Consider the following 11,263-nt stretch of genomic DNA (forward strand, 5'->3'; position numbering starts at 1 on the left):
CTTAAGCCATAAGATAGTGTGGCGTATTCAGTCGGTAACTAAGTTCAAGAATTTGTACTGCAATGTTTGGTCAAATAAATAAAGTTATATGTGTTCGAGTGTAACTGACAGCCGCTCATTTTGGCCACTTTCCACAATTCCAACAACCTGTCCTGTCCTGCGGGCTTAGCAGGACGTCTCACTCTTCTTCGCAGAATTGTGGCTTTTCGCAGGGCTTGCGGCAGCGTTACACGGTAACCGTGTGATGTCTCGCGGCAGTGATCCATTTGTTGTCTAGTACGCTTAGTTTCATTTCTTAATGCGTACTACTGCAAATCTGTATTCGCGAGCTCTGCGATGGAAAATGCTGACTACTTCATTTCTCTCAGCTCATTATCTCCCTCAATACGGGGAGATTGGAAAAGGGTGGGGGGGGGGGAGGGGGGGGGGGAGGTTGTTGAATCAGTTTCTCAAACTCAGAAATGGGAAAGCATAATGTGTAATGTAGTATCTATTAGAAAAACGAGAAAATTAACATTAGGATTAATGGTAGCGAGGTAGATGAAGTTAAGGAATTCTGATACCTAGGCAGCAAGATTACCCACGACGGACGGAGCAAAGAGGACATCAAAAGCAGACTAACACTGGCAAAAATGATACTTCTGGCCTTAATTTGAGGAAGAAATTTCTGAGAAATATACGTCTGAAGCAGAGCATTGTATGGTGGTGAAACATGGACTATGGCAAAACTGGAACAGAAGAGAATCGGAGTATTTGTGAGATGTGGTGCTACAAACGAATGTGGACTGATAAGGTAAGGAATGAGGAGATTCTGAGCAGAATCGGAGAAAATGTGGAAAACACTGACAAGGAAAAGAGACAGAATGATAGGACATCTGTTAAGACATCGGGGAATGGCTTCCGTGGTGCTAGAGGGAGCTATAGAGGGCAAAAACTGTAGAAGAAGACAGAGATCGGAATACATCCAGCAAAGAACTGAGGATATATGTTACAAGTGCTACTCTGTGATGAAGAAGTCGGCACAGGAGAAGAATTCGTGCCGGACCGCATCAAACAAGTCAGAAGACTGATGACTCAAAATAAATTAATAAATAAAAAATAAAAGGCACTCGTCGTGGAACTAGATCTATAAGTAATTAAACGTTTAAATGGATGAATTTGTTGATATTCTTTTACGTTTTAGTGATAACTGTTAATAGAAGTCTCTCTTCCAAATTTTGAAACAATAAGGTCTGAAAACAAGAACCAGCCTCATTATTAGTAAAATACTAAACGATACAAAAACTAAGGTAAACTTCACAGGAGATATTTCGGAACATTTTGAAATTAAAACAGGAGTGAGAGAAGATGATGGACTGTCTCCATTGCTTTTCAACTCTGTCTTAGAAAAAAGGAATTCATGAGTGGCGGGAACTAAAATCAGAGCTAAAAATTCACGGACTCATAAAATTGGGAAGAACCATTATTACTGTGGACTGGTTATCTTTTGCAGACGACCTGTCAGTTCAATGCCAGCACTTTCAAACAGCTCGAAACAAATAGAAATTATTAAATAACCGGCAGAAAGAGGAGGGTTCGAAATATATATATATATATATATATATATATGTATATATATATATATATATATATATATATATATATATATATATATATATATATTTTCAGCAACAATTTGGCGCCGAAAATTCTAAAAACTACTAAATGCGTGTAAATCGAGAGAGTTGAGCATTTAAGATATTTAGCTGAGACCATTAAATAATCAGTTTTGAGGCTTAGAAGAGACGTCTACAAAAAAAAAAAAAAAAAAAAATGTATCTCAGAGGACACCAAACTCTGGCACTACAGCACTGTCATCAACGCAGTGTCTTTATGAGGCTATGACATTCGTTTTAAACAGAAAGACAGACTCTGAAGAAATCCGAAAGAGAAAACGAAAAGTATTAAGGAAAACTAAGTCCAGATTATACTGTAGAAGGATCGTACTGTAGAGAATCTATGTTTTTAACTGTGTCAGGGGTAGAACCGTATGCTTAAAAACGAATTTATCTCGAATTAACTGACTAATGTCTTTTTTTCCGATTGACGATCTTATCTGTTTTGTGTTGAGAAAAGCGTAGCACGAAAAGCCTTCTTCTCCTTATCGACTCTCTCTTGTTCCGACCGCCAATTTGTAAGGCCATGTAACTGTCATTTCTGTACTCTTGCTTGAGTAATAATTGATAAAAACTTAACTACGTATTCATTCTTTAGCCACGTACTTGACCCGTTTCACTAATGTTATATAAAAATTTATTAATGTTTAACCCTGTCAGATTTGTTGGAAGCGGTTAGTTTGGTAACGTATCTATCGCGGGCCATTAGCGCGCTATCCTTTATCCATTTTCATATCCACAAGTCGAGCCTGCGATCTAATCTTCTTTACGAAGTCCGACTATCGCTGTGTATTATCATACAAATCGTTTTGTTACAATGAAACTACATTGTGTCACAAGACTTCTCCCCTCTTCAACAACGAGTTCAGGATCCTACCACTGATTTAAAAGAAGATAACATTTACTTAATCTTTAAAAATATTAGACGACGCAGGGTTTTAGATCATTAATTCCATAACTCAATTTTTGATTGCTATAATATTCTCTCGCTGTCGTCAATGTGATGCGGCTATATTTCGCTAACATTTGCTTTCAGTTCTAACCATTTACAAAATCCACACAGTTAGCATCACAGTACATACTAAGAGCAAATAAAGAAAGTGAAAAGTATTTCGGCATGTATTCAGATAGCACAAAACACAAGCTACAATTCTACGGCAATATTATTAGAACGTTACGATCCATGTTAAGTAGATTGATTGTAGAATTCTGCTAAACACGGAGAAAAGCAAAAATTGGAACAGTAAGATGGATCGGTGCAGTAAAAGAAGACGAATCAGGCATAACACAACTTGCTATACAAGACAGGAAAATATTTAGGCGGAAAATTCACGAGTGGACAATTGGACAGACAGGAAAATCCAAGAAACGGAACAACTTAACCTGACGAGCAGAGGAGAGCCTATTCTGAAAGAATAACAGTAATGTGGACACAAACTAAAGCTGAAACGAAGTGCTTAAAATACCCCTTGTTGTCCATCGCGTGGTTCAGTAGGACCCAACGTCAGTAATAATAATAATAATAATAATAATAATAATAACGTAGCGTCAATAGTGTCAAAGTAGAAAAACCCACGGACAAAAACATCTACATCGCCAAGTAAATAATTTCTGTGATTTTTATTTCATTTATGGAAATCAGTGCTTTTATCTGTTTCGCGTTCATACATTACATTAACAAAACCGCAAGGGTAAATGAGTATTATTGTTGCCTCTCGCAGTGCATTATTCAGAAGAATTTGTCATTAATTATACGAGTTTTGTTGGGTGGTGGTAGGAGAAAGTCTGCTCTTCACGTTCGTACATACCACACGCACACGAGACAGTGCGTTGCGAGTTCAATAGTGGATTACAAACACGTATAAAAATAGTATTGTCTGGTAAATATGTCGTTCTTCGAAAGCAAAGACCAGGCATACTTTCATGCGAAGTGCTTAGCGCTGTGCGCTCTTCCTCTCAGGGCCGCCGATAGATTGGGAAGACAGTACTTCGAGGTCATGGCCTTCAAAGCGCCGCTGCCGCTGTGAGGCGTATTAAAAAACAATTACGTAAAGCATTGTCACGGAAACTTTGTGAAGTTTGCAAGAGACAGGCTGAGTGTTTGGTGCAATGCTTCCATCAGCATACGAAGGATCTCACCGATCTATTCCGACGATTTTGCGACTATTTTCAAAAGTGTTTACATCATAAAACATCACCATCCATATGAATGCAGGAATTATCAATATATTGTTTCAGAACAAACATAATACTGGACTATTTATTCAAGCTGTTCACGAAAAAATAGTAAGAATCAGTTTAGAAAGCAGTTGGAATTTATCAATCTGTGTAAAGACAGGAGACCTACAGCATTTAAAAACAAAGTAAAGCAAAAACAGAAATTGAGAAGTGTAGTTGATCTATTGTAGACGTTGATTTGCAAAGAAACCTCTGACGCAATAGAATTAGAGCGAAACCTGATACTATTTTTCTGCATGATCGGAGGTTAGTCACTGGAATCAGTCATAACCGCTGAAAATTAGGAATTTACTTATTTGTTTGTTGCTTATTTATTGCTACTATTACATCTGATCAGGAATAACACAAACCGAAGATATTACAAAACTTTTCCAATAATAATAATAATAATAATAATAATAATAATAATAACCGACAATACAGCAACAACAGTGATAATAATGGTAGATGGCATTTAAATGATATCGCTTAGCTCATTTAAAGCCATGTTTATCATTATCAGATGGAAGGAAGAGGAGAAAATAGAAATAACAGTGACAAGTGGCTGTTAGGAAAGAACTTTATATAAACAGAAAACTCTGCCGACCAGGGTTGGGAAAAGTCGTGGGGGAAGGGTCTGACGCGAATGAACCGCACAGTATGTACGAGACATGGCAGTTGTGATAGAAGATGGACCATTAGCTGCCTTTTGATGTTTGACAGGAATTTAATTTCTCTGATATTCCGAGGAAGATTGTACCAAAGTCTGATTCCTGATGCAGAAAATGATTTAGAAAACATGGCATTGCGACGTGAGAAAATTTTACTTTGTTGAGAGCCAGTATTTGTGCTGTCCTCTTCACATAGAGTGAGAAATAAAGACAAATAAGGAGTGCAATGACTGAGAAGACAAGGTAGCTAACACAGTATGATACTCTCTACGCTTATCGGTACGTAGCCGTGATAACTGTTCGTAGGCTGGTTGATATGGCCTAAAGAGCGTCCCAAGTGTGTCGTACACAGAATTCATCGCCAGTTGCACGAGCTTTCGTACGAAAGTCCTTGGTAAATGACACCCTCATAGTGAAGTATTAATGTCTCTGAAAGGAAATACGTGTTTATATTTCTGGCTTGAATGAAGTGACGCTTGACGCCTTTTTGCCGACTGCAGTTACGTGTTCAGTCCAGTCTAAATGATGTTTCAGAATTATCTTCAAATTCTTTGCAGAGGAAGGAAAGGTTATTTTTGTGCCGTTTAGGGTTAATAGTGGAAGAGATTCTCTGAACTGAAGGGTAATATGTATTTTGCAAGCTACTAAGATTGCTTGCGTTTTAGATGGGTTAAGTTTCAAACTGTGCTCTGCGCTCATACTGATATGGCAAGTAAATCGACATTTACATACCGGATGACTGTGCACGAGTTTGTTGGACTTGCACTTAAATGTAACAATGTCGTCAGCGTGTAAGTGATACCTACAGTCTTCGAGAGTAGTTGACACATCATCAGAATTAGCCCAATACTGATCCTTGTGGAAACCATGATACTACATCCTTCCACCGTAACATTTTTCTTCCAATCATTACACATTGTGGTAGGATGTAAGGTAGGAGTGGAACCATTGCGCAGAACTTGAAGAAAAATTTTGACTTTTGAGTTCAGCAAGTAGTATGTCAAAATTGGCAGTGTCAAAAGCTTTGCTGAGATCCAAAAAGCAACATAAGTGTCGCTTGTTTATTCATAGCTCTTTATGAGTCCCTGCTTCCAGGCTGTTGGAAAGATGCTGGAGGTCAGAGATTGGTTAAAAATGTCGGAGATGGAACACTACTCAAATCTAGTCTTGGGAAGGTAGATGCCAGAGAGATTTGTCAGCAGATTTCCAAAAGATACACCAAACTTCCACAGCGTTCGTGAGTGTTGTTGAAGAAAACCAGTGAATTTCCCATTGAAAAGTGAGTAAAACAAAGTGTATCTTCAAGACTATTTTCAGCAGTCCTGGAAAAAGCAATATCTAAACTAAATTGGGAAACGAAGGGAATCTAATTTCTGGGAAAGAAATGAAATAATCTAAGATTTGCTGATGACATCGTTTTATTTCAAGTAGTATAGAACTTCCAAATATTAGCCAACGAAATTGTAATGGTCTTCTCTCACGTTAGTATAAAAATGAACTATCACAAAACCAAGATCACGATGAATGAATGGACATTGGAAGGAAATATATGCGTTGGAAGTACACAACTGCAAAGGGTCGCAGTATTATGTCTATCTCTTCGAACTTGTAATTTTAAAAAGAGACTTAAAACCAGAACTATTTTGACTTATTAAATTGAGATGGCAAGCTCATGGAAGATTCTCTTCAGTTTTCAAACCTTTGACGTCAGCTGAGCAGACGAAAACAGTTTTTGATCGATGTATACTGCCAATAATGATTTACGGCTGTGAGATATGGACACTAACTGAGTTCATTGCTATAAAATTCATAGTAGTTCAAAGAGGAATGGAAAGATTAGTGCTGGGAAGCACAAAGAAGGACTGCAAGAAAACAGTAAATATCAGACGTACAAAAACGGTCAATGACATGACGCTAAGAGCGTTGTCCTCGATGGTGAGTGTTCATCGGAGGTGAGGGTATCATCTGGAGTGCCCCAGGGAAGTGTGGTAAGTCCGTTGTTGTTTTCTATCTACATAAATGATCTTTTGGATAGGGTGTATAGCAATGTGCGGCTGTTTGCTGATGATGCTGTGGTGTACGGGAAGGTGCCGTCGTTGAGTGACTGTAGGAGGATACAAGATGACTTGTACAGGATTTGTGATTAGTGTAAAGAATGGCAGCTAACTCTAAATATAGATAAATATAAATTAATGCATATGAATAGGAAAAAGAATGATGTAATGTTTGAATACTCCATTATTAGTGTAGCGCTTGACACAGTCACGTCGATTAAATATTTAGGCGTAACATTGCAGAGCGATATGAAGTGGGACAAGCATGTAATGGCAGTTGCGGGGAAGGCGGATAGTCGTCTTCGGTTCATTGGTAGAATTTTGGGAAGATGTGGTTCATCTGTAAAGGAAACCGCTTATAAAACACTAATACGACCTATTCTTGTGTACTGCTCGAGTGTTTGGGATCCCTATCAGGTCGGATTGAGGGAGGACATAGAAGCAATTCAGAGGCGGGCTGCTAGATTTGTTACTGGTAGGTTTGATCATTACGCGAGTGTTACGGAAATGCTTCAGGAACTCGGGTGGGAGTCTCTAGAGGAGGCGTTCTTTCCGTGAATCGCTACTGAGGAAATTTAGAGAATCAGCATTTGAGGCTGTCTGCAGTACAATTTTACTGCCGCCAACTTACATTTCGCGGAAAGACCACAAAGATAAGGTAAGAGAGATTAGGGCTCGTACAGAGGCATATAGGCTGTCATTTTTCCCTCGCTCTGTTTGGGAGTGGAACAGGGAGAGAAGATGCTAGTTGTGGTACGAGGTACCCTCCGCCACGCACCGTATGGTGGATTGCGGAGTATGTATGTAGATGTAGATGTAGAATACCTTGAAATGGGTGTGGACGGTCATATCGCTCGAAGAAACGACGACAGATGGCCAAAACAAATACTAGACTGGAGCTCGATTTACCAAAAAAGACCGAAGGAAAGACACTTTGCAGATGGACCGGAGACCTATGAAAGACAGCTGGATGCAATAAATTTGCAACGGGAAGCTCATTATCGGCAGAAATGGTAGAACCTGCTGGGATCCTTTGTTGCGTGCCGACTCAAAGAGACCACATCACCAAGTAACTGGATGGGCTGATGATGATTATGATGATGATGATTATTACGATGACGCTGATTCGACGTTATAGTGTCATTACGAAGTTAACGAAAGAGATAGAAAGGACTTGGAAAGAGCTGCACGGTGCGTAAAGAATTTGTTTAGCTGGCCTGAGAGCGTCACAGAACTGCTCAACAGACTCTTAAAATTCAGAGTCAGGGTCCAAAATGGGACAAAGGGAAGCGACAATCTGTCGGCCGGCGTGACATCCGCGAGTGAAACAGGAAGGGGGGAGGGAATGATACTGGTACACAATGTACTGCCACACACCGTACTGAACTTTGTGGCGTTCAGATCTGGAAGTAAAGTTAGTAATTGAAGACTACATTATCGATATTAAAAATTTGTCTTGATTTCCTTAGCAGCATCGGAACATCTGTAAAGAAAAAAAAGAGTACCGTTACCAAATAGATAGATACTATTCGAGGAGACAATTTCTCAGCCAAGCCACTTACGACTGTTTTTGGAGAAGGCTTTTGGGGATGGACAGCTAAAAGAGGGACAGTTAAAGTGTGAAATCACCCCACGTTTATAAGCAACGTAGCTTGCGAAAGAAGAAAACAGATTTATGCTGACCTGTTAACATGTAAGGCCAAAACTTATTATGCTAATCCAGTCAAACGCGAAAGTTTTGAATAAAATAATTTAGGGTATTAGGCCGCGTCATTATAAAACACTAAAGCTGCGGAATTGCCGACGTTTCGACCAACTCTGTAGCGGTCGTTTTCAGGGCAGTTAACTGCTGGATACTAGTGAATGTCTTTCTCTATGTACCGTCTATTTCTGTTCACTGATTGCTACTGACATCACATATCTGGGATGTAAGAGGACAGTTTGAAGAGAGGTGCTGTGGAGATTTCCTTACAACTGTCATTGTGTTCGTAAGGAGGAGGAGGGAAAACTGTCCAAGAAAGGCGTTCAATCCATACCAATTAATGCGTGTAAAATCATTTTATTAAACCCAACTATATCATGGACGTTGTGGCAAATGAGGAAACGGTAACGCTTCAAAAGTTACTACACTCGAACATTCTGGAGGCTTGGAATGGCTGGACAACTTCCTAACTAATAAAACACATTCTTATTCTTGAGCTGAATTTTCCGTCGTCAGTCATTCACTGTGGAACCTTTACACTAAACACGAGAGTGAGTACATAAGTTTGCAAATTAGCGTGCTACTTGAGATATCGGATTAGGGACATATGCCGAGAAAAAGTTTCTCTTAGTTTCAAAGCAATTTTAACAACGTTTGCATCACTAGATAAAGCAAAAGCTATTATCGCAATGCTATAAGAACATGTTCATCTGTCTTTTTATGTCATTTAGAAAACAGCGCGTCTGAGATTTTCATCCCTCTGAAGGTGAAGACCCCGTGAAGAAGGCAGTTGATGCTGTATCTAGAGGAATAATCGTAAGAAAAGCTGGACAACTGCACCAAATATCTAAATCAGCGCTTCATGGCTACGAGGAAAAAAATGTTCTGGGCGCCAAGGTGGAATCAACTTCAAGAAGAGGGACGGCCAATCCGTTCTTTCCAGAACCACTCAAGATGAAGTTATTAGATGTTTAGTAAAGTGTAGTGAGGAGGGACATAGTTGATGCTTTTGACTTACAATACTTTGTAAAATACTACCTAGAGCTGTAAAACATTTTAAAAGCAATTTTCCGGACAGGTAATAGGCAGTATCATTTATGACCAGCCACAAGGGCGGGTTGACCATGAATTACACGGTTTTTTGGACCAAGATAAGCTTTACTTGTGTCATACTTGTCCAAGTGTCCCCAGTCTTTCTTTGCGAAGTTAGCGGTGTAGCAACAGGTTTTTGATGTCTCTGTAAGTTTATTCCGTTTGTAGTACTTAATATTTGATGAAAGGTTGAGAAACGTTGCCTTATAAAGTGTATTTCACTACCGAAAACAACGAAATTAATAGATTTAAATGGATAATGTGGAAGTAACAAATTTCCGGTGTATAACTCAATAAAAGGATTAATATATGACTCGCCACCTTAGTATTCTAAAGTAGTTTAATAGGCAAAATTTGTACGTAGGTCTAAGATGTCATTGTATACTTTGGCAGTCATTGTACAACATTTTGACAATGTGCTTCCCATCTCCAGAGTGAACTGTCCGACAACATATTTGTGTCGTGTAGGGTTGCCGAAAGCGACATCGGTACGGGCAGCTGAATTACTCTGAATATTAATCTTTTTGCTGTGTTATATACCGGAAACCTGTTACTTCCATGCTTCCCATTTTGATATCTTCTGTCAAGTTCGTTGTTTCCGTTGGTGAAACACGCTTTGTAGGGCAACGTTTCTCCACCATTTACGAAAGATTAAGTACCAAAAACGGAATAAACTTACAGAGACATCCGAAACCTGTCTACTGCACCGCTAATTACACAAAAAAAGATTGGAGACACTTGGCATAAGTATGGCTGAAGAAAGATAGGTGCCTTGTAACTCATGGCCTATCCTCACTTGTATTTTTTACAATATGGCCCCGTTTTCTAACCCTAGCCCAAAACTCTGAAGGGGAACTTATATCGGTTATGTGGCTGCCGCCTGTCTGGATACCGTTCCTGATACAAACGCGGGTTGCTTGAAAACGAAATCGGTAGGAGCAGCTGATGCGCCCTGTATAAACGTAATCTTGTTGCGCGAAAATATTTCGCAGTTACATTTTGGGATTACGTTTTCGTGACATCTGTCCTCTTTTGTGTTGGGGCAAATTGTCGTACGCCTAACTTTGGTCCCAGCAGTTAATACTCAAAACATGTTTACATTTTACAGAACTGAATAAAACACTCCCTGATGATGGCACGAATGTGTCGGAACATGTTTGAACACAAAAAATATTGATGTTTGCATAATTGGAGCTTCTCGATTCACATAACTGAATGAGACTGTTGGCTTACCCTCGACTGCGTGCTGGGTGGTGACGGCGGCCAGAACGACCATCACCAGACAGAGGGCGGTGAGCGTGCCGGAGCGAGCCATGGTGGATGCAGCAGGTGGGTGCTGTCTGGTCCGCCGGACGCCGCCTTATGAAGGGCCGCTGAGGGCTTCTCCTCCCCTCCCCTCCCCCCACACTCGACAGATCTGTTGCGGCCTTCGAGAGGTTGCGCCCATTGTGCTCGCGTTTGATACGCCGCTCTGGCCGCGCACGTTTTGCCGGCTTGTCATCCTTCTCGGAGGCTGCAGGTCTCTGACGTCAGAGCCGTCTGTTGCCTGCCGATCTAGTCAGATTCCGGTGCTCGTGACTCGAGGCCAGAGCGAGTAGCGAGTGCGAGGCGTTTGACGTCGGCTGCTGTGCTTCTACAAAATACTTACTGGAGGAACGCTGGAGTATTTGTACTTCCACCTTGCATTTGTCGGCCATAGCAAAAGACACCGCACTTATCCACAACCTGTTTTGTCATCCCGTACGGATAATTGTACTACTGTAGTAGGCATGGGCTTCGTGTCTATCTTGGCCACAATAATGCGTTCACTATGCTGTTTGTAGTAGCTTACCCGCACTCCTATTTTTTTTTATTCATTATTAAACCTACTCC

General features: G+C 40.2%; 1 long non-coding RNA gene across 1 annotated transcript in view; it reads right to left on the reverse strand.

Annotated features, from left to right (window-relative positions):
• The window catches only part of LOC126203841 (uncharacterized), a 28,107-nt gene extending 17,328 nt beyond the window's left edge, over window positions 1-10,779 (reverse strand). The window contains exon 1 of the long non-coding RNA XR_007540392.1: window positions 10,625-10,779. This is a non-coding gene — a long non-coding RNA (uncharacterized LOC126203841). The remainder of the gene's footprint in view (window positions 1-10,624) is intronic.
• Window positions 10,780-11,263: the final 484 nt, after the last annotated feature.

The sequence above is a fragment of the Schistocerca nitens genome, chromosome 9, assembly GCF_023898315.1.
Source record: "Schistocerca nitens isolate TAMUIC-IGC-003100 chromosome 9, iqSchNite1.1, whole genome shotgun sequence".
NCBI lineage: Eukaryota > Metazoa > Arthropoda > Insecta > Orthoptera > Acrididae > Schistocerca > Schistocerca nitens.